The sequence below is a fragment of the Humulus lupulus genome, chromosome 1 (assembly GCF_963169125.1).
Source record: "Humulus lupulus chromosome 1, drHumLupu1.1, whole genome shotgun sequence".
NCBI classification, from domain to species: Eukaryota; Viridiplantae; Streptophyta; class Magnoliopsida; order Rosales; family Cannabaceae; genus Humulus; species Humulus lupulus.
In genome coordinates, this window is record NC_084793.1 from 161,267,534 (window position 1) to 161,288,046 (window position 20,513).

The following is a 20,513-nucleotide window of genomic DNA, read 5'->3' on the forward strand; positions in this document are numbered from 1 at the left end:
GATGATAGATTGATCTTGCAATCTTTGAGGTAAACCCAAAACTCTAGTTCCTTTCTGTATTTTATGTTATTTCCTTTCTCAAAACCTTATACTCAGTCCCCTAACCTTATTCTTATTTTGGTTAGGGAATCCAAGCTTTTAAGCATATAAGTCGGTAAGTATGTTTTCTATGGTTTAGTCTTTCCATCTCTTTCATTTCATCTCCTTTCTTTAGACTTACTCTTTCTTATGGTTTTAGGAGTGTTCCAACAGTCCCAACTCAGTCCATAATCTCGGTAACTTTGGTAAGGAAAATAGGCTAGAATATATATGTTTATGTTTATGTTATCTTTTGTGTTATGATATGATATGGGTATGTTATGAATATGTTGTGCATGTGTATGTTGTAGGCTTGGGCATATGCCCTATTTGACTAACAAGACCCCAAAAAGATTGTGGGCATAAGCCTATTTAGCTGGTAGGACCCCACTAATCTCATGGGCATAAGCTTGTTTAGTCTATGGGACCCCAAGTAATAATGGCCATTATAATAAGTGAATTATGTGTTATGATATGTCTTTACGTTATTATGAAATTATGTTTATGTTTATGACTATGTGTTAGATTTTTCCTTGCTGGGCATTAGGCTCATTCCTTTCTGTTTATGTGCAGGAAATAAGCTTTAGAGGCGAAAAGATTCGTGACGCTTAGAGGATGTGTATCGATGGTGAATGGAGTCAAGGGGCCGAGCGTTATTCGATTCGAGGATGTAGTCTTATTTATGTTTTTATGGTTTTTAAATGTATTTTTCCGCATTTTCTATGTAACCCTTTTTACTTTAAGTATTTTTTTTGTTTTAAAGACAATGGGTACCCATATCCTACTTATTTTATGAAAGTAACATTTGTTTCCATAAGTTTTCAATAAAATTATGGTATTTCCGCAAAAATGTAAGTTTTATGTATAGATTCGTTAATGGTCCAAGTAGTCTAGATTAGTGGGTCGTTACATATATGAATACGGGGTGTACAACCCTGGGGAGGACAGGGGCATGGCCCTAACATCCGCGTATGACAAGTAGTGGCGGTATGAACCCGTACGAAGAGTGGAGGCACTACTTGAGCACCTTCGAACATATGCCAGAGTCAACACCACGACGTCCTGCGCCACTACCCTGACAATGTACCTGCGTACGTTCTTGTCCCTGGGGACCACCTTGTATCAGAGGCCAACATAGCCCATCTATAAATAGGCTTCGACCCCTCAGGTTAAGGGGTTGGAAAATTATTTGTATGCACAAACAATTAATGAATATCGATTTTTGCTCCATTGTCGTTCTGCATATTTTCTCCTTTGACTTCTTTCCATCTTCTTCTAAGATATCTTTTGTAAAACAGTTTGAGTTTTCTAACCTTATATCATTGACGAGTTCTCACCGTCAACATCTTCCATTATTTAAGAGATTATTTGGAGTTATATTCCTTTGAGTACATTAGTATATTGTGATTGATTATCCTAAATTATAATATTTTAGTTGTTTTGATTATCCATAATCCCCACATTCAAAAAAATATATTCTCAAACCCTAGATTTCTCTTCAAAGACTATTTATATCTTAGGTTCTTGTTTCAAAATTCTAACCAAAACACTATGGAAGAAAGTTCATCAATCTCAGCCCTCGAGTTCATGTCCCAAGATCTAGTGAGACTATATATATTTGATGGCTCTAACTTAGTTCAATGGCAAGATAAGATCAAGCTCCTTCACAAAACTTTGAAGGTCTACTACGTACTTGACAAAGACTTGAAGACTTTGGGTGCACCAAAGGATGATGATTCTATAGAAGTGATCAAAGAATGGAAGAAGCATGAAGAAGATGAGTTCATATGTCGTGGTCACATCCTCAATGCTCTCTCGAATAGTCTCTATGATCTCTATGCCAACACTACATCGTCAAAGGAATTTTGGGAAGCACTTAAGAATAAATACAAAGTCGAAGAATAAGGTACCAAGAAATTTCTCATAACACAATATATGGAGTTTAAATTTTTTGATGAAAAATGCTTACTTCCACAAGTTCATGAGTTACGAGTTATTGTAAACAAGTTATCTACTCTAAAGATAACCTTGTCGGAGTCCTTTATTGTGGGTGTCATAATAGCTGAGTTGTTTCCATCTTGGAAGGGATATAGGAAGAAGATTCTCCATAAGAATGAGAAGATATCTTTGGAAGAAAACCTTAAGCACCTAAGTGTAACGTCCAAGATTTTTAGGACTCGATAATGCGGAAATATAAATGTTTTCATTTAATGAAATGTCTCAAAAACCCGTATACAAAAAGCTTTTTAAAGTCGTATGGTCATACTTAATATTTAATACAAACGTAGTTTATGAAAAGTAAACTGAGCCTTGTTTATGAAAATAAAACAACAATCCCAAAAACAAATTAGCTTCCCAAAAGGTCGGTCATCATGTACATCCACAAAGTAGACTCCAGCGCTCACTGCTCTGCTTTGCCCTTGTTCTTTCCTACAACAGGGAACAAATAGGTAAGTAAAAAACGCTTAGTAAGTTCAACTCTAAAATAAAAGTATGAAGAGAAGACAAGTGGTCACTGATCAATGATAATAATAGCTCAACAAAATTAGGGTTCTGGATCCATCCAGACCCTAAGCAATCAATTTCAAGAACGCAAAAGCGTTCTGGAAAACTTATGGTTATGCCTGATAACCAATTGCAAACTATTTCAGATAAACAGATTAATCCCTGGACTCAGAAAATCCCAGAGCAAACATATATAATATATCACAATATAATTCGAGACCAACGCTCGATAAATTTTGACAATTCGGGCGTACCACGCCTTCCAACATATTTACTAATAAATAGAGGAGAATCAAGTTTTAACACTAAGATCTAGCCAATAAAAATCCCCATCAAGGGTAACTATCGAGTTATTGAGGGCATCACTACTTATCCAAAAGTAAATCCCTCACAAGGGTAACCATCAAGTTACCTAGGACATTGCTACTATTCGAGAGTGTAATCAAAGTTACACGGGTTTACAGAGACTCCTATGTTAATTAGTGGTGCTAGCGAGCAGTTGGCCCTAGGGTGCTCAACCTCACTCAAACTTGGCAACCCCTAGTATCACTTGGCACTCTCACTGAATGGCCAATATTCACGACTACTATCCGGGAATAACTTATCAGAGCGCTTGCTCAGGTTTTAACTGTTCAATGATTATGTAAGCATGAGGGCCCCTAGGTCCCATTCATTTTGGCAAACCAGCAATCCTCACCTCTTGGCCACTTGTTGTGGTAGTGAACCAGACATAATAAAATCAAACAAGCAGTGTGACGGGGATCAGTCATCTAGGATACGACAGATATCTACTAGTCATATTTTCTGAATCAACACCTACTAGATAACGTCTCTATGTAAACTTTCTACAGGAGTGTATACAAGTGCATGTGTCTCTATACTAACATACATTACACTAATCGTTTCATGTTGTAGCCACACAATAGAAGTTGACTTACTTGGAGTCCTTAGCTCTTAGTAGGATTTCACCCTCCAACATACAGTCCAGTTATGCTTAGCCAATACTGTAATTATCCATACAATATACTCAAATTAATTATGACACTCACAATTTATTATTATTATTATTATTATTATTATTATTTTGGGCAGTTTGGTCATTTTCAAAATCATTTGTAAAGATTAAAGATCCTTATTTGGTTTTAAACCCATTCAAGAAATTCAAATGCAAAAATTTGAGAATAAACCCTAAGTCTCGGGGAGAGCTGTCCTATGGTCTCGATACCTAGGCTCGAGTATCGCAATAGTATTTCCCATAATCCGCTAAAAATCTTATTCTTTAAAAGTTTCGCTATTAACCCGTACTTTCAACAAGTCGGTTAAATATATAGAAGATTTTAGCCAGGATTATATCCAGAAAATACTAATTAAATTTCTCAATTATTTTTCAAGAAAATAATTTCTAAACTTTCCTTTTATATTTCATAAGGTTTTAATCTCTAAAAATTGTTTTAAGAAAATAGCCTAATTTTAACTTAATTAGGAAAAACCGTTAAAATTGCTTATCTTGACTAGTTAATTCTCCAAAGTCAATTAATCAAGCTTACTTACTAAAAATAATTTACTTAATTATTTTCTAAAAATATAGAGTTTTAAACCCTATTTTAATTTATTAAATTTATTAATAAATTAAATCTTTTATTTTTAGAAAGAATAAAAATAATTCTCACTAAGTGTGAAAACTTCATTTTTTACATTTTTAACTACATACTTTGTTAGGTAATAACTTGAAATTTGTTTACCCAATTGTTACCAAAATTTTCCAATTCAATGTTTGGTATGTTAGTTAGGTCTCTGTAAAATATTAGGTCAAAAGAAGCATTTTTTATTGGTGAAAACATTTTTCAAACATTGAGGTAAAAATGACCTTGTTTTCAAGTCTTTGTTTTTTCCAAACTTTGGCACTTAATAACTCTCAAATCCTTCAGTATTTTGTTACCAAATTTTACAGAGGCATACTAGGGTATGACAAAAACATCTCCACCAAATTTTAGCAAAAAAATGGATTCATTTTCCCTATACAGTGTCTCTCCAAACTTGGTCCCGAAATTAAGAATACAAAAAAACAGTTTTTTTATCTAAACTTCGAAATAGCATAACTCACTCATTTCTAAATGTTTTTGAGTCTTTCAAAAGCTCAAATTCATGGACACCATCTCAAAAAAATCACAGAACAATTTATTTGAAAAAAATTAGTTATATATATTTTATGCTTGACCCCTTGGAAGTCAAGGCTCAAAAACCTTTTTTTTTGGTTTTAGGGTTTTGTTTTTTTGGTTTTAGGGTTTCCAACAAAACCCTAAGGGATTTTGGGTCTATTTTCACAATCAACATAAGGGCATCATAAATATTATCTACCAACTACCATAGCCTTATTACATCACCAAAAAGAATCTTTAAGAATTAAATACACAAAATAATGCTTAAAAATAAAAACCGTACAAAAACAACCATAAAATGTAAACTTTTTACCTCTTGTTGTTCTTGATGTAAGTTTTGATGTTTCTACTAGCTTTAGAACCTTCAAAACTCTTTCAAAACCTCAAACCAACTCCCCAAAAATATATATAGTTAGTTATTGAAATATATATGGTTAATAAACTTTATAAAAGTCAAGTTTTAAACTTTTACCTTAGGGAAACTTCCAAGATCAAGGCTTAAGCTTCCAGGGTTTCTTAGTGTTTTTGGTAGTTGAATATGGTGAGAAAACTTGAGAGAAATTTTTTGAACAAGATGAGAGTGAGGGATGAGAGGAGAGGGTCAGTTGGGAGGATGGAAGAGCATAGAAAACTCTACAAAAATATCTAAAACACTTGAGTGTTTTTACTTTATGTCACTTTGTGTCATTAACATTAATTAGATGTGATTACAAGCTTAAATCAATTTTCTATAACCTTTTTCACTCTTATAAAGTTTTTTTTTTTAAAAAAACACATAATAATTAAACTAAATGTCTCTCACATTTAAATTAATTAATCACACAATACAATTTAACCTAAGGTCCATTTATGGAATAAAATTCCACAATTAGGCAAAAATTTAAGCATTTAACACAAAATGCCCTAAAATTTCCATTTCTTTTTAGGTTTATTGTTTTTGACCAAACTTTAAATTTTTATGAATTTATTTTATGCCCAAAATATATTTGCAGTATTTTATCATTTTATTTTCTGAGATTTGTACCCGATTAGGGGTTTTTGTGTCGGTCCAAGACTGAAAGTCTTATCTTGACTTTTAATCACACAATTCATAATTTGGCTAGCAATAACCATGGAAATAAATTCCAAACAAATATAATATTATTAAAATAATATTCTTAACTTGGGGAAAACAATCCTGACCCGAGTCGTTTAAAGGTACTTGAAACGCAGGGCGTTACACTAAGGATGAAAGTGGACTCTCATTCTAGAGACAACTGTTATGATTGGTTAAATACATAGTGAATTTGGTTAGGCACAAATATGTGCAAAAACCATAACAGTTTCATTAAAGTCAACGTGTGAGAGTTGACTTTTGGTGTAGGCATTTATAAATCATCTTTTTGGATCTAAAGTTTTCTTTGGATTATATAAGAGTACCCAAAAGTTTGGGAGCATTTAGGGATGTTTTGAGATAGGTTTTGGAGAGCTAACTCTGTTGGATCTACGTTGCATCACCTCTAGGAGTCGATGCGTTGCTGGTACCATGAAGGACTACACAGGTGAAGCATCGCCTTGGTGTAGGCGACGTGTCGCCTGGGCCATCCTTATGAGTCCGTAAAGTAACGTGTTTTTGGCTCCACAATTTAAAACAAATGTTTTAATCTCATTGTTTGGTCACTTGAGTTTTTGGTGAATTGATCACTCACCTCTCTCTCTCTCTCTAAAACCTTTTTCTCTCTCTAGCTCTCAAGATTACTAGTTTTCTCCAAGATTTTCATCAAGAAAGCTTGACTTGTATGAAGATTCAAGGATTGTGAATCCCACTCTCATTCTAAAGTAGTAGCTTCAAGCAATCTCAAGGATGAGGCAAGGAATAGAGATTTTTGGACAACAAATCTTCATTTGTGTCAAGCCTTGGTTCCATTTTGTGTTTCACATAAAATCATAGAGTTGTGATTTTTTGTATCAAGGTTCTTCAACACCAAAGGTCAATTCTATCATTTGTTTATTTGTGTTATTCCCCCCATTAGAGTATAGATTATTCTTGTTTATTTTCTTGAGTTGTAATATACAAAACTTAGTTTATATAGCCTAATCCCCAACAATAAAAAAATCTCTAACCCCAAACCTAAGTTTTGTATCAAAGATTTTCTATCTCTAAGGTTTATCTACTATCCAAGACTATGGAAGAAAGCTCCTCAATCTCATCCCTCAAGTTCATGTCTCAAGATCTAGTGAGACTAGATAGAGTCGATGGCTCAAACTTTGTCCGATGGCAAGACAAAATCAAATTCCTCCTCACAACATTAAATGTTCACTACATCCTTGACAAAGATTTGAAGACTTTGGATGCTCCAAAGGATGATGATACTCAAGAAGTGATCAATGAAAGGAAGAAAATGGAAGAAGATGAGCTTACATGTAGAGGCCACATTCTGATCTCTACACCAATACAACATTTACAAAGGAGATACGGGATGGCCCTGAGAAGAAGTACAAAACCGAAGAATAAGGTACTAAGAAATTCCTTATAACTTAATACATGGAATTTAAATTCTCTGATAGAAAAACCTTACTCCCCCAAGTACATGAGCTGCAAGTTATTGTGAATAAGTTATCTACTCTAAAGATAACATTTATGGAATCCTTCATTGTGGGTGGGATCATAGCCCAGTTGCATCCATCTTGGAAGGGCTATAGAAAGAAGATTCTCCATAAGAATGAGGAGATATCTTTGGATGAGATCCTAAAGCACCTTAGGATTGAAAATGAATCTCGTTCTAGAGACAAGTGTATGGAAGATTCCAATTTTGGGACATCCAAGGCTAACGACATAGAGAAATCCTCTCAATCCAAAGGGAAGGCACACAAGAAACCCCAATCGAAGAAGGATACATATCTAGCCCCTAAGAAGAATGAAGGGAAATTCAAGGGTGTGAGAGGCCCTTATTTTGTTTGTGGCAAAAGTGGTCACATGGCTAGAGAAAGCAAGTTCTGAAAGTCCAACAACCATGGATCCAAGGTTAACACAAACGAAGAGGAGTTGGTTGCTACCTTGAGTGAGGTGAATTTCATTCAAGGCAAAGTGCAAGGATGGTGATATGCACTTGTGACACCATTCATGTAACTTATGATAGAGAGGTCTTCAAAACCTTTGAAGAGTCAAATGATGCCCATGAGATCCAAATGGGAAATGAGCATAGATCGAAGATGTTAGTATACATCCGGAAAGAAGGTTCTTTTGACCGATGTGTTGTATGTTCTGGATATGAGTAGGAATCTTGTGAGTGGGCACTTGATGAACAAACTAGGCATCAAAGTTGTGTTTGAGTCCGACAAGCTAATCTTGTCCAAGGGAAACTACTTTTTGGGGAAAGGGTATGTGTATGATGGAATGATAAAATTGTGTACCAAATACTCATGCTTTGATAATAAGCATGCACATCTTCCTCTTATATGCTTGGCTTTGATTCTATTATTTTGTGGCATAATAGACTTGCTCATATAGGATATAGTACATTTAAAAGAGTTATCAAATGTGTTTTAATTGTATGCAATGATGTTGAGCATGATAAATGTGAGTTGTATTTTAAATCTAAGATGGTAAATAAACCTTATCCAAGTGTTGAAAGAGAAACTAAATTGTTAGATTTGATACATAGTGATTTATGTGAAAACCTTTATTGATGATTGTTCAAGATTCACATATGTGTGCTTGCTTAAGAATAAGGATGAGACCCTTAGCATGTTTAAAATCTATAAAGCTGAAGTTGAAAATCAATTGGAAAAGAAAATAAAAGTAATTAGAAGTGATAGGGGCGGTGAATATTTTTCTAATGAATTCAATATGTTTTGTGAAATGCATGGTATAATACATGAGTGTACAACCCCTTATACACCCCAACAAAATGGTATAGCGGAAAGAAAGAATAGAACATATGTTGAAATGATAAATGCTTTGCTATCTGCTTGTCATATTCTATAAACTGAATTCCTCTAAAGAAGAATCGAATTTCACCATATGAGATATGGAAAAGAAAGAGACCCAACCGAAGGTATCTCAAAGTGTGGGGTTGCCTTGCCTATTGCAAGAGCACGAAGCCTAAAGGGACTAAGTTGGGTCCAAGGGCCCTCAGATGTGAATTTGTAGGTTATGCCTCAAATAGCAAGGCCTTAGGCTATTAGACATGGAGTCTAATGTGATAATTGAATCAAGAGAAGTTGAGTTCTTTGAGAATCGATTGTGTAGTGACAATAAGCCTCAAGGAGCGATCTTACTAGAAGGAACTCAAGAGGAGTTTCCTTCAAGGGTTGTAGAGCAACTGAAATTTCCTAGAAGAAGTCAAAGGCTTAAAGAGAGTGGATCACAAAATGAAACCTCTCAAGTGGAGACTCTTTACTTAGTAGAGGGAAATTAGAAGGGAGACACTTTGAAGTATCCAACGGTACTTCAAGTGGAGTATGATCCTACAACTTTCCAAGAAGCTATGTCCTCAAAGGAATCTACCTTTTGGAAAAGGGAAATAAATGATGAGATGGGTTTCATTATGTCTAACCACACTTGGGAGATTGTTGATCTACCACAAGGATCAAAGCCAATAGGTAGTAAGTGGGTATTTCGAAGAAAATATCACACTAATGGGACCACTCAAGTCTTCAAGGCAAGGTTGGTGGCCAAATGGTTTAGACAAAAGGAATGCAAATATTATTTTTATACCTATGCACTGGTAGCAAGGACAACATCAATAAGATTGTTGTTTTCCTTATCATCAATACACAACATATATGTTGATCAAGTGGATGTCAAAACGACATTCCTAAATAAATAGTAACCTCGATGAGGAAGTTTACATGGAACAACCGGAAGGATTTGTTCTAAGAGGAAATGAACATAAGTTGTGTAAGCTTTTTAAATCATTATATGGTTTAAAACAAGCACCAAAGCAATGGAGTGATAAATTTAATGAAGCCATTATTTCGGATGGGTTTAGACACAACAATGTGGAAAAGTGCTTATATTATAACACTTGTGATAACTATATCATCTTCGTGTGTTTATATGTTGATATTAAGTAATGACATGAAAGTCATATTAGAAACGAAGAGGTTTCTATCATCCACATTCAAAATGAAAGACCTCGAAGAGGTCGATACCATACTAGGTATCAAGGTTAGAAGAAATGTGGATGGATATACCTTAGGTCAAGCTCATTATATTGAGAAGATGATTGACAAGTTTGGTAATCTTAATGTCAAAGAGGCAAACACACCCTTTGATTCAAGTCTAAAGCTTGAAAAGAATGAAGGAAGAGCGGTGGCTCAACTAGAGTATGTAAGAGAAATTGGAAGTTTAATGTATGCCACACATTGTACTGGAGCAGATATTGAATTTGCGGTTAGTAAACTTAGTAGGTTTACGAGCAATCCAACTATCAAACATTGGAAGGTCGTGGAAAGATTATTTGGAAACCTTAAGAGGACCAAAGAGTTATGCCTCCAATATTCTAAGTTTCCTAAGATGTATTCCGACGAAAGTTGGATATTCGGTGTAGGATATAATCTCTCCACAATTAGTTCATTATTCACCCTTGGTGGGGATGTCGTTTCTTATGGATCTAAGAAACAAACATGTGTCTGTCACTCAACCATGGAGTCTGAGTTTGTAGCTATAGTGGAAACTGGCAAAGAGGACGAGTGGCTAAGAGATCTCATGTTGGAGATACCGAAAACCACGGTTGATGTATCAAAAATTTCAATACATTATGATAATCAAGCCACTTTTATTAGACCTTACAATAAAATATACAATGGGAAGTCGACACATATAAGTCTAAGACATGACTATGTGAGGGAATTGATTGATAAGAGTGTCATATCAATTTCGTATGTCAAATCTTGTGAGAACTTGGCAGATCCATTTACCAAACCTCTTGGGAGAGATTTGGTGAGTTCTACAAATAGAGGGATGGGACTAATACTCCTTGATCCCCAATGATGGCAACCCAACTCAAAACTTTTATATATCAAGTGTAAAGTTCAATGGATAAGAACAAGTTATTGATAAGGGAATAGTTACAACATTAATGACTTAAAAGTCCATTTAGGATGAGTTAATGTTGGTTGATACCAAGCATGAGGGTTAAGCCATAAGCTTTTAATGAAATATAGTCGAAGAGCAACAAGCATCTCTAAGGGTAGCAAAGATGTTGTAAGAATTTCACATATGTGAACCTAGAGGTGGTGTCGCTCTCAAGAGAGTAGGATTTTTCTCTCCAGATGGTTCATGAATGGATAAGCACAAGACCATAAAAGTGCTACTACGAAAAAATGGGAAATACATGAGTAATAAGGTAGAGTTGTGTGAGACATTACCAGTTTTTATCACTAGAAATGTTGGGTTCAATCTTTTAAGAATACCTTAACATTTCAGTAGAAAATTTGTAGTTTTTTCACTGAGATAAAGTTTAAACCCAAAAAGTACTTTATTTTATACACTTTATCATTTAACTAGAGGATTGAGGATGTATTTAATCAAGTGGATGATTGTTATGATTGGTTACATACATAGTGAAATTGGTTAGGCACGAAGAGGTGCAAAAACTATAACGGTTTCACTAAAGTCAACATGTGAGAGTTGTCTTTTGGTATAGGCATTTTATCAATCATCTTTTTGGGTTCAAAGTGTTTCTTTGGAGTATATAAGAGTATTAAAAAAGTTTGAGAGAATTTATGGATGTTTTGAGATAATTTTTGGACCGCCAAGTCAGTGGGATCTGTGTTGCGTCGCCTCTAGGGGGCGATGCATCGCTGGTCTCATGAAGGACTACACAGGCAACGCATCACCTAGGTGCAGTCGTCTAGGCCATCCCTACGAGTTTGTACATTGATGTGTTTATGGCTCCAAAATTTAAAACAAATGCTTTAAACTCATTCATTGAGCCTAATGAGGGTTCCTATACTATTTAAAGGGGTCACTTGTTTAACGCCCCGCGTTTTGGGTACGTGATAATTGCACTTTGGATCGGGATTTTATTATTTATAATATATATCATACTAGGGTTGTAATAAAATTTGAAAATCAAAGTTCAAATTAAGTTGTGACATTATTATGAATTTAATTGGCTTTCGGTCAAACTAGTAATTTCGGTCCCGGACCGAAACAAAAACCTTACACTGATAAAATCTCGAATAATAAATATTGGAAAATAAATAATTATGGAGAAAACATTTACTTTGGGCATAGGAATATTAAGAATACTATGAGAGAATTTTAAATGAAAATTCTTATAAAAGAATCCTAATATGTAATTTGAGAGAAAATGTTTATTTTGCCTTATTCTTGTAAACAAATTAAAATGATTTCCACAAATGCCATAAGGGGACTTTGATGACATTTTGGATGGCTATATTTACATTTTTATCATGTTTAATGGGTTTTAGGTTTATACCACCCTTGGGCCTTATTTTTGGGCTCAACCACCCCTTACGTGGACTTTTAGGCATATTTCAAAAGGCACTCATGCCAAAATCTGATAATGCACTATAATTTTAAAATTTTAAGTTAATTATTTAAATCAAAATGGGAAATTGAGGGATCATTAGGAAGTGGCTGAGTGTATTAGGCTAATCACATGTTGTGGTCAACTCTATATAATGTCATGTGACACTTGTTGAGCTTAGGAAGCGACTCCACCCCAACCCACATCACATCACTCACCCTCTCACTTGGCAACCACCCTACCCCCCCCCCCCCCCCCCTCTCTCTCTCTCTCTCTCTCTCTCATTTCTTTCAATCAAACTTTGAAAAATTCAGAGCACTCTGATCTCTCTCTCCCTCTCAATTTCGTTGCTCTCTCTCTCTCTTGTTTTCTCAAGGAAACCTCCATGGAAGCTTGAGAAACCAAGTTTCATGGTGAGTTATTATACCCTTTCTTTGTGTTCTTCTCTATGCCGAAGCCTAGGGCTCTATTTATGCATTATGATCTCGGAGTTTTAACCAATTTTAACAATGGTTCTAGGGTCTAGAAGCTCAAGACAGCCAAAATTCTCTCAAGCTCACTTAGTAAGCTTGCATGCAACCTTGATCATCAAGGAGGTAACCCTCTAGTTTCAAGATGTCCATTTCTTCTATTGTTTCCTTTTGTTTTCTTGGGTTATGATCTAACTTGGTGATGTTTTGGGAGAGGTTTGAAGGTATTAAAGGATAATGGTGAGGCCTGAAACCTAGGAGGAGCACACACAACCAAAAACTAGAGCAACTAAGGTAAAACTCTAGTGAACTTTGGTTTATGCTTTGTACAAGCATAGGAAGTCTGTTTTGTATGAGTGTGTCATGTTCTTCATTTGGCCTGTAATATTGTGTTTATGATGTATGTTTTATGCATGCATGGTGGTAAGGTTTGTTGTTAGCTTGGAATCCAGAGTTCCACTAAGTTGTATAATCTTATGCATGCAACCGCTACTACAAAATTGTACTTAGGCAACAAACGAGAGACAACAGTTTTCGTAAAACCATTGCCTCGTGTCAAAAATAGACATGTTACAACAATAGTCACTGAATTGTTGTGTCATGCAAATTCAAACTTACATGAGACGATAGTTCTGGTGAGACTGTTGTAGCATGTCTACTTTTAACAAGAGATGACATTTCTACAAAAATTGTTGTCTCATCTAATACAATTTTTATAATCAAGTACGAAATTTTTTTATATTTTTTAATATAATTTAATATATTTTATAAATATATTCATAAAAAAATTACAAATTAATAATTTGCAACATAGATGTAACATCCCGCAAATTCTACCTTGAGAATTTTAAGAGAAAAATAATATTTATTTAAAAAGGTGATTTAATTGGAAAATTATGAAAATTAAAATCAGTATTGATTTAATTATATACTGGGCTAATAAATTGAGTTTTATGTCCCAAATTACGTAATATTCATTAGAATAAATAATAATTTGTATTAAAGTTTAGAAATGCAAAATAATTGGATTTTAAATAGTTTTATTTTTTATTTGTATTATTATTAATTATTGGAAAAAAAATCTCTAAATTGATAATGAGATTTATCAAGAATTAAAGACTTATGTTGTAAATTACGAGATTATTTTGATCACCCCATTGGTATATTTTTATTAGAAATAAATATCAAGATGTTTTTAATTTAAATAAAAAGAAATTTTGATAATTAAAATAAATTAATATATTAAAAATTAGATTGTTTTAATTAAATAAATAAGAAATTTTTTACGATAAAAAGAAAATCTGAAACCCTACAGCCTTTTCTCTTTCCCTCTTCTCCCTCTCTCTTCCCTAAGCTCTCTCTTACTCAGTACTGCGTTGCCTCTACCAAGCCCGAACGGTCGTCGTCCCATCGCCGGAGTTGGACATGCGCTAGCTCAGTCTAACCGTCGGCCCTCAAAACGTCGACCCCCGCGAGCTCACCACCGTACGCACCTCCCAGGGCTGTCAACCAATGATTCGAAGTCGTCCGCCTCTTGCACTTTCCAGCGAGATTCCGACTGCCTCAAGCCTCCACAAGCCAAACCATTACAATAGATCTTTGGGCTTCAAAACCCATATGGAGATCGGACTCAACTGTCACCGGATTTCAGTTTTTGTGTTCGCCAAAAATCCATGGATTTCCAAGAGGTTTTGGCTCCAATCCAAACACGGTCGGACTTAAGAGAAATCGCTACCACCCTGATGTTCCCCAAGCCTTAGGCTTCGAAGCCCAGCCACTGTTTTCCCGAACCACCACCATGGGGTGGTGCTGCCGCCGTCGTCGCCGGAGCTTCGGTGAGGGTCTCGGCCAGCAACCACTTCTGGGTGTTTCAAGGTTTGTCTCGAGCTCCCAACATCATCCTCAACCTCTTTGCACTATCCAGAGCGCTGTGGTATAAATTCCTAAATCAGATTATAATTGTTTTTTAGTTTTGAAATTAATTGCGAGTTAGGAAACTACAACGCAATTGTGTTTGGTCATAGTATATTTTAAGAGTTAATTAGTATACTGAGTTGAACGGTGATTTTATTGGACTGCTTTGGAACTGTTATATGCCTTGCTTAGAGATTTTTTAAAATTTGGGGATGCCCGATTTGCAGTAGTTATGCTGCCCATTTTCTAAAAATGTATGGACTCGTGCTAAGCAAATTTTATAAATCAAATGTTGTTTTAGAATTGATTAGGATAGTGATTTCTGAAGGTTAGCAAATTATGAATATGGATTTTAAGTTGTATTCTAATATTGCTCAAGGCTAAAGTAGTTCTCTATTAAGAAGTATTGTAGGCAGCATAGTATTGTAGGCTTTCATGATAGTGTCAAGTTAATACCCTAGGCAATCCATGATTTTAAAATTAATGACAATTTTCATAATAAGGTCGTTATTTTATTAAAAGGAATTTATATTTCTAACTACCATAAGTTATGACTTAATACACATTTAATTCCCAAAATTGTTGATTTAAGGACCCGAGCACTTTAACGGGAAATCATCTAGATCCTTAAAGGAAAATTATGAAGAACAATTATTCAATTGAAAATAAAATAGCGTCTAGATGGATTTTGTGTGAAGGAAGCTTACCATTTTGAGTATAATTATTGTTATTAATAATTATATTAGTAAGGATTTCTTGTGTGTAAATAATGTTTTATTATGATTATATCAATGTGATTTTTATAATGAAATTTGAATTGTTATAAAAAGGAAAATGGATAACTCCCGATTTTGGGAGGATTGAAAAGAAAGAGGCAAATGGACTTAAAATTGTTTAATTCCAGTATTTTCAAACTTATGATCTTGGACCATTTTAATGACAATAATTTCTATAAAGGAAACCAATGAACGATATTATTATCACAACTTAATTGATTACTCAAATTTTTATAATAAAACCAAGAGTTTCTAGTTGAAAGAATAATCTATTGTGGTTCATTATGTATTTTTTTGAAAGAATAAATTAAAGGTTTCCAAGAAAATCAATTCAAGGCTTAGAAGTTTGAGATTCAAGCTATTTGTTCTAACCACTTGAATTAAGTTAATAGGTTATGGGCCTAGAGAAATTATCCATAATTATGGACTCTGTTTTAAATCAGCTATACTTATACTGCTTTGATATTTTACGTGAGTTGTTGTATTATTGTTTTATCAATATGAATATTAGTATAACTTGGGTCAATACTAATAATAATAAAGTTTTATGTGATTGTATTATTTATTAAATGGTTAGACTTTGAAGTTAGGGTCATTATTAAATGATAACTAATATTATCATTTTGTTAATTTTGTCACCCTTAGTATGCACTAGATTTTTTTTAAAAGTGAATAATTTGGTGGGTTAGTGATTAACTCAATTACGATCCTTTGATAGGATTAAAGACTATGGGAAAAATCTTGGTTGATTGCTCTTGCTGAGCAATCTTATATATCTACGGACCTGAGATAAGTAAATCTCACCATACATGTTTTACTTGCTCATATGTTGATTAAATGGATGTATATAAACTGCATGACTTATGTACTCTTAGATATTATTAAGACGCAAACTCTATGAACATGTACGTGTTTCCTGGTTATGTGGTATGAGGTGTTTCAATAATTGAGAAAGAGTGATATGTGAATGCAAGTGCTTTTTTAGGAAATTTTTAATATAATTGATTTTGTACTTGTAGTTGCTTTGTCTATGTAATTAAGAATGACAAACTTTATGATTATGCAAGCATGGTTTGATTTTATATCTATGGGTACTTTTTTGATGAATGAGTTTTGCGTCTCTCGATGCTCTGCAGTTGGTATGACTAGGGAGAACTTTGTAAATTGTTGTGTTGTAAGTTAATCTTGACTTTGTTGGCTGCAACATGAAACATGCTAGTGTATTGTTTGTTCTAGTTATTTACACTAGATTGATTAAGGGCTGAATTAGTAATGGCTAGGGGTACTAATAAGTGTACAAAATGTTTCAATGAAATCCATTGATTACTAGGCAATACTTGTACTCAAGCTGATGACTGGGGTAGGGGAAGCACAGTCGATTGGCTGTGGACTGATGGCCAGAGTAGGGGGAAGCACAGCTGATTGACTATTCGAGTTGATGACCGAGGTAGGAGGAAGCACAGTCGATTGGCTATGAACTGATGGTCGAGGTAGAGGGAAGCACGGTTGATTGACTATTCGAGCTGAAGACCGGGTTAGGGGGAAGCACAGTTGATTGGCTATGAACTGATGGTCAGGGTAGGGGGAAGCACGGTCGATTGACTATGGACTGATGACCGGGGTAGGGGAAGCATGGTCGAATGTCTATTGATTCGTAACCAAGGTACTCAGAGGGCGGGGGGAGTCCGGTTGGTGTGTGAATTTTTTATGGAAATGTGAATCCGGCTAGTTACCAGGATGATTTAATTGTTGTGTTATTGTGAAATCCAGTGTGTGTACTAGGACCACGCTGTTGTAAATCCAATGATTTCTAGGTAATACTAGCACTCGAGCTGGTGACCGGGGTAGGGGAAGCATGGTCGGCCAATGAAATGATTTAAACAAGTAGAAAATAACTCGTGATTTTAGTAGTTGTGATCTAAGAGGTGCCCGAATACCTCTTTATAATTTTATAAATCTTCAGTGATTTTTGTAGCCATTGTATAATGGTGTTATGCATTTATATCTTATATCTACTTGTTCTAGAATTTTCTGCGTGCAGGTTGATAATATTATTAGTTATTATCTCTGTGAGTTGAACGGCTGCTGTAATATTAGACTTGGTGCAAGTCATGAACGATTTGAATTCAATACTCAAATTTTTGTTCAATAGAGGTGATCAGTCAAATGATGTGATTAGTAAACCCAATTTAGGAAATTGTGTCAAGGACTTGTAAGAGTTTGATCATACTCCATGACCAGTCTTAACATGCTAAAGAGTACACATAGTTTATCGTTGTCCAGTTAGCCTTGTGACCTAATTTAGGTGTCTCTTTCTTTAGCCTCAGGATTTGTGTACACTGCTAACATTTTGTATGTTGGTTAGAGTGTTGATTCCCGAGCCTTTATACAGAATATGTTATAGAATAGCTAAAGGCTCTTTAAGGGAGATTATAGTCATGTGATAGTCACGAAATTAATAGTAGTGGGGTAGGAAGGTAAAAGTTCCCAGTTAGGGTTTATGTAAATAGGTGCTCCTGAGATTATCATAGACCTTAGCATTGGCACGAAATAACGTTTTGACCATTGCGGTCTTGAGGGTGTGGTATCACCGTAATTACTAAACTTGTTGCCACCCCTTAGTGAAAGGTTATAGCGGAACCCTAGTTGAGGGATTTTATTTTGCATAGTACTATGATATTGGATTAACATAATCCTATGCTATTTTCTTTTAGTAGTTAATACTTGTGGCCACTACTTTGTCAAATTTATAATTGATTATTGGAGCATGAATTTATAGTGTATGAATTAATGATGACCGAATGTGGACACATATGAGTGTCCTATGCATGTTACACTCATGGCTATGTTATCCTGCCATGCATCATCAAGTTACAATATAAGTATATAGGCATACATTCAATGCATGGGATTTACTTACTGGGTGTGAGCTCATTAATTTGTTGTTTCCTCCTTTTCAGGTGTGGCTTGATACTTGGATCTCTTGTGGACTTTGGACTTAGTAACAATGACTTTTATGGATGGTATTTTTAGAAGTCTTGTATTATTGAATAAGTTTAGTTTAATTCAACTTTGTAAATAACCATGTGCTATTAAGGTTCAAAATATTGAAATTTTCCGCATTTTTATAGACCTTGAGTTATGGTTTTAGTGTTAGATGTCTGGTGTAATGTCTCAAATTCCCTAATGTGGTTTATGCCTGGATTAGGGGGCCAGGAGGGCCATAATTGATTTATTATGCAATTACGTGATTAAATGCATGATTATGTGGAATATATGATGATGATAATAGCATGCATGTGGGTCCAATCCTCATTAGAAAGGAATTTTCATAATTTTGATATGTTAAGAGCATATCTGTATATTTATGTGCATGTTGGTGATTTAAGGATGAGACCACATTATTATGTGGATATATTCGAGCTATTCGGCATGAGACGATCTTAGAATGCAAGTTAGCGGTTTGGTCATAACGAGATTAATTTCCAAGCTCGAGGTAAGTCTGGGGGTAATTTGATGCTTAGTACAATACCGGGAATGAATGGGTAATGGGATATGATTTAAGTATTATTTGAGACTATTGGGAATAACGGGAATGGGAGGACGTTAATTATGATTATCGGGATAAGTGGGAAATGACTGTTTTGCCCTTGGGTGGCTGTATAAGAATTAATTAGGCTTAGGGGCATTTTGGTCTTTTGACCATGTGATATGTTTAAACTTAGATGGTTGATTGTAGAAGGTTTAGGCAGCCAAAACAGAGTAGCTCTCTTCCTCTTCCACGATCATTTCTTCTTCTTCTTCTTCTTCTCGGTTGGAATTTTGAAGCAAGATTGAGGATTCAAGCTAGGGAATTAAAGCTTGAGGGTTTAGGCTAGTGATCAGCCATTGAAGGGGATTCAAACCTGTGTTTAAGGTAAAATTCCAGCCATAGTTTCTGGTTTTGCTCTGTTTTAAGGTTAGTTCTTTAGCTTGAGATTTTGGTCATGGATTTGGATATGTGTTGTTGTTTTGGGTGGTTTAAAGCTTGGGATTTGTTGTTAAATTGGTGTATATATTGTGTTGATGCTTGGGTGTGATTTTGTGATTTAATTGATGAAGGTTTAGGCTGGTTTGAATTGAGAAATGGGCAAGGGAGCTGGGTTCGATGGGTCAAGTTGCGATCTGGACCCAAGCCAGAGCCTCCCCTGGGCTCTGTTAAGCAGGCGCGCCGCGGCCCTCTAGGCCAAGTCGCGGCCCGCCTCTGGTACCCCAGATAGAGGCTCTCTATCTTGGGGGCGCGTCGCAACCCACTAGGTCAAGTCGCGGCCCGCCCCTTCCTTTTGTGCCATGAGGGGTTTTTCATTTCTGAAGGCTCGTGATTGAATCTACTAACCGTTTCAGTACGATTCGAGGCCTTGGAAGCAGGGTTTAGACCATGAATCTTTTATTATCTACTTTTATTGATGGGATTTCATATATTGGTTATGACTAGGTGACCGCTAAGGGATTTAATGACCGATCGTTCTCAAAAGTCATTCTTTTATTATTTCATGCTAGAACCAGAGGTAAGAAAACTGCACCCAGTATGTGACATGCATGGTTATTGATGAGGCATGTTGAGTGTTCTATATATGGACAATGATTGCATATTAAATGCATAGCAGCTTTGCTTATCTGTGTATGACACTGACTTATTAGTCATGAAACGACAATGGTGTTTAGTATTGATCATGAAGTTGTGATTTATTAGCCAAGTTCAGCGGTGATACTGAGCACTGGTCGTATGGTATTGGCTTAAGAGTCATGAATGACATTAATGCGTTTAACACAGGCCGAAATGATTAGATCTAATCAATATGAGCATGGAATGCTTGACTGGCCCCAAAGTCAAAGAAAGCTAAAAGCGCTTGTCAGTCTAAACGCTAGTTACGTAAAGTCAGGGCCAAATGGCTCAGGTGACTGAACATCACATGGCTTAGGAAGCAGATTCCCAGAGATAGACTTATTAGTCGTCTATCCAGAGTGTGACTCTTTAGTCACCTATTTGATTAGGGTGCGGAGCCCCAGAGTGTGACTCATTATCTGATTAGGGATGCAAGCCCCAGAATGATTACCAGAATCATTTATTGAAATTACTAACATGCAGGA

At 35.3% G+C, this 20,513-nt stretch overlaps 1 long non-coding RNA gene across 2 annotated transcripts; it reads left to right on the forward strand.

Annotated features, from left to right (window-relative positions):
* Nucleotides 1–14,000: 14,000 nt before the first annotated feature.
* LOC133799815 (uncharacterized) lies at nt 14,001–18,643 on the forward strand. Of its 2 annotated transcripts, XR_009876432.1 has the most exons (3): nt 14,001–14,626; nt 16,102–17,046; nt 18,344–18,643. It is a non-coding gene; the product is annotated as an uncharacterized LOC133799815 (long non-coding RNA). The 2 variants fall into 2 exon arrangements; XR_009876431.1 differs by having other exon boundaries at nt 16,102–18,429.
* Nucleotides 18,644–20,513: the final 1,870 nt, after the last annotated feature.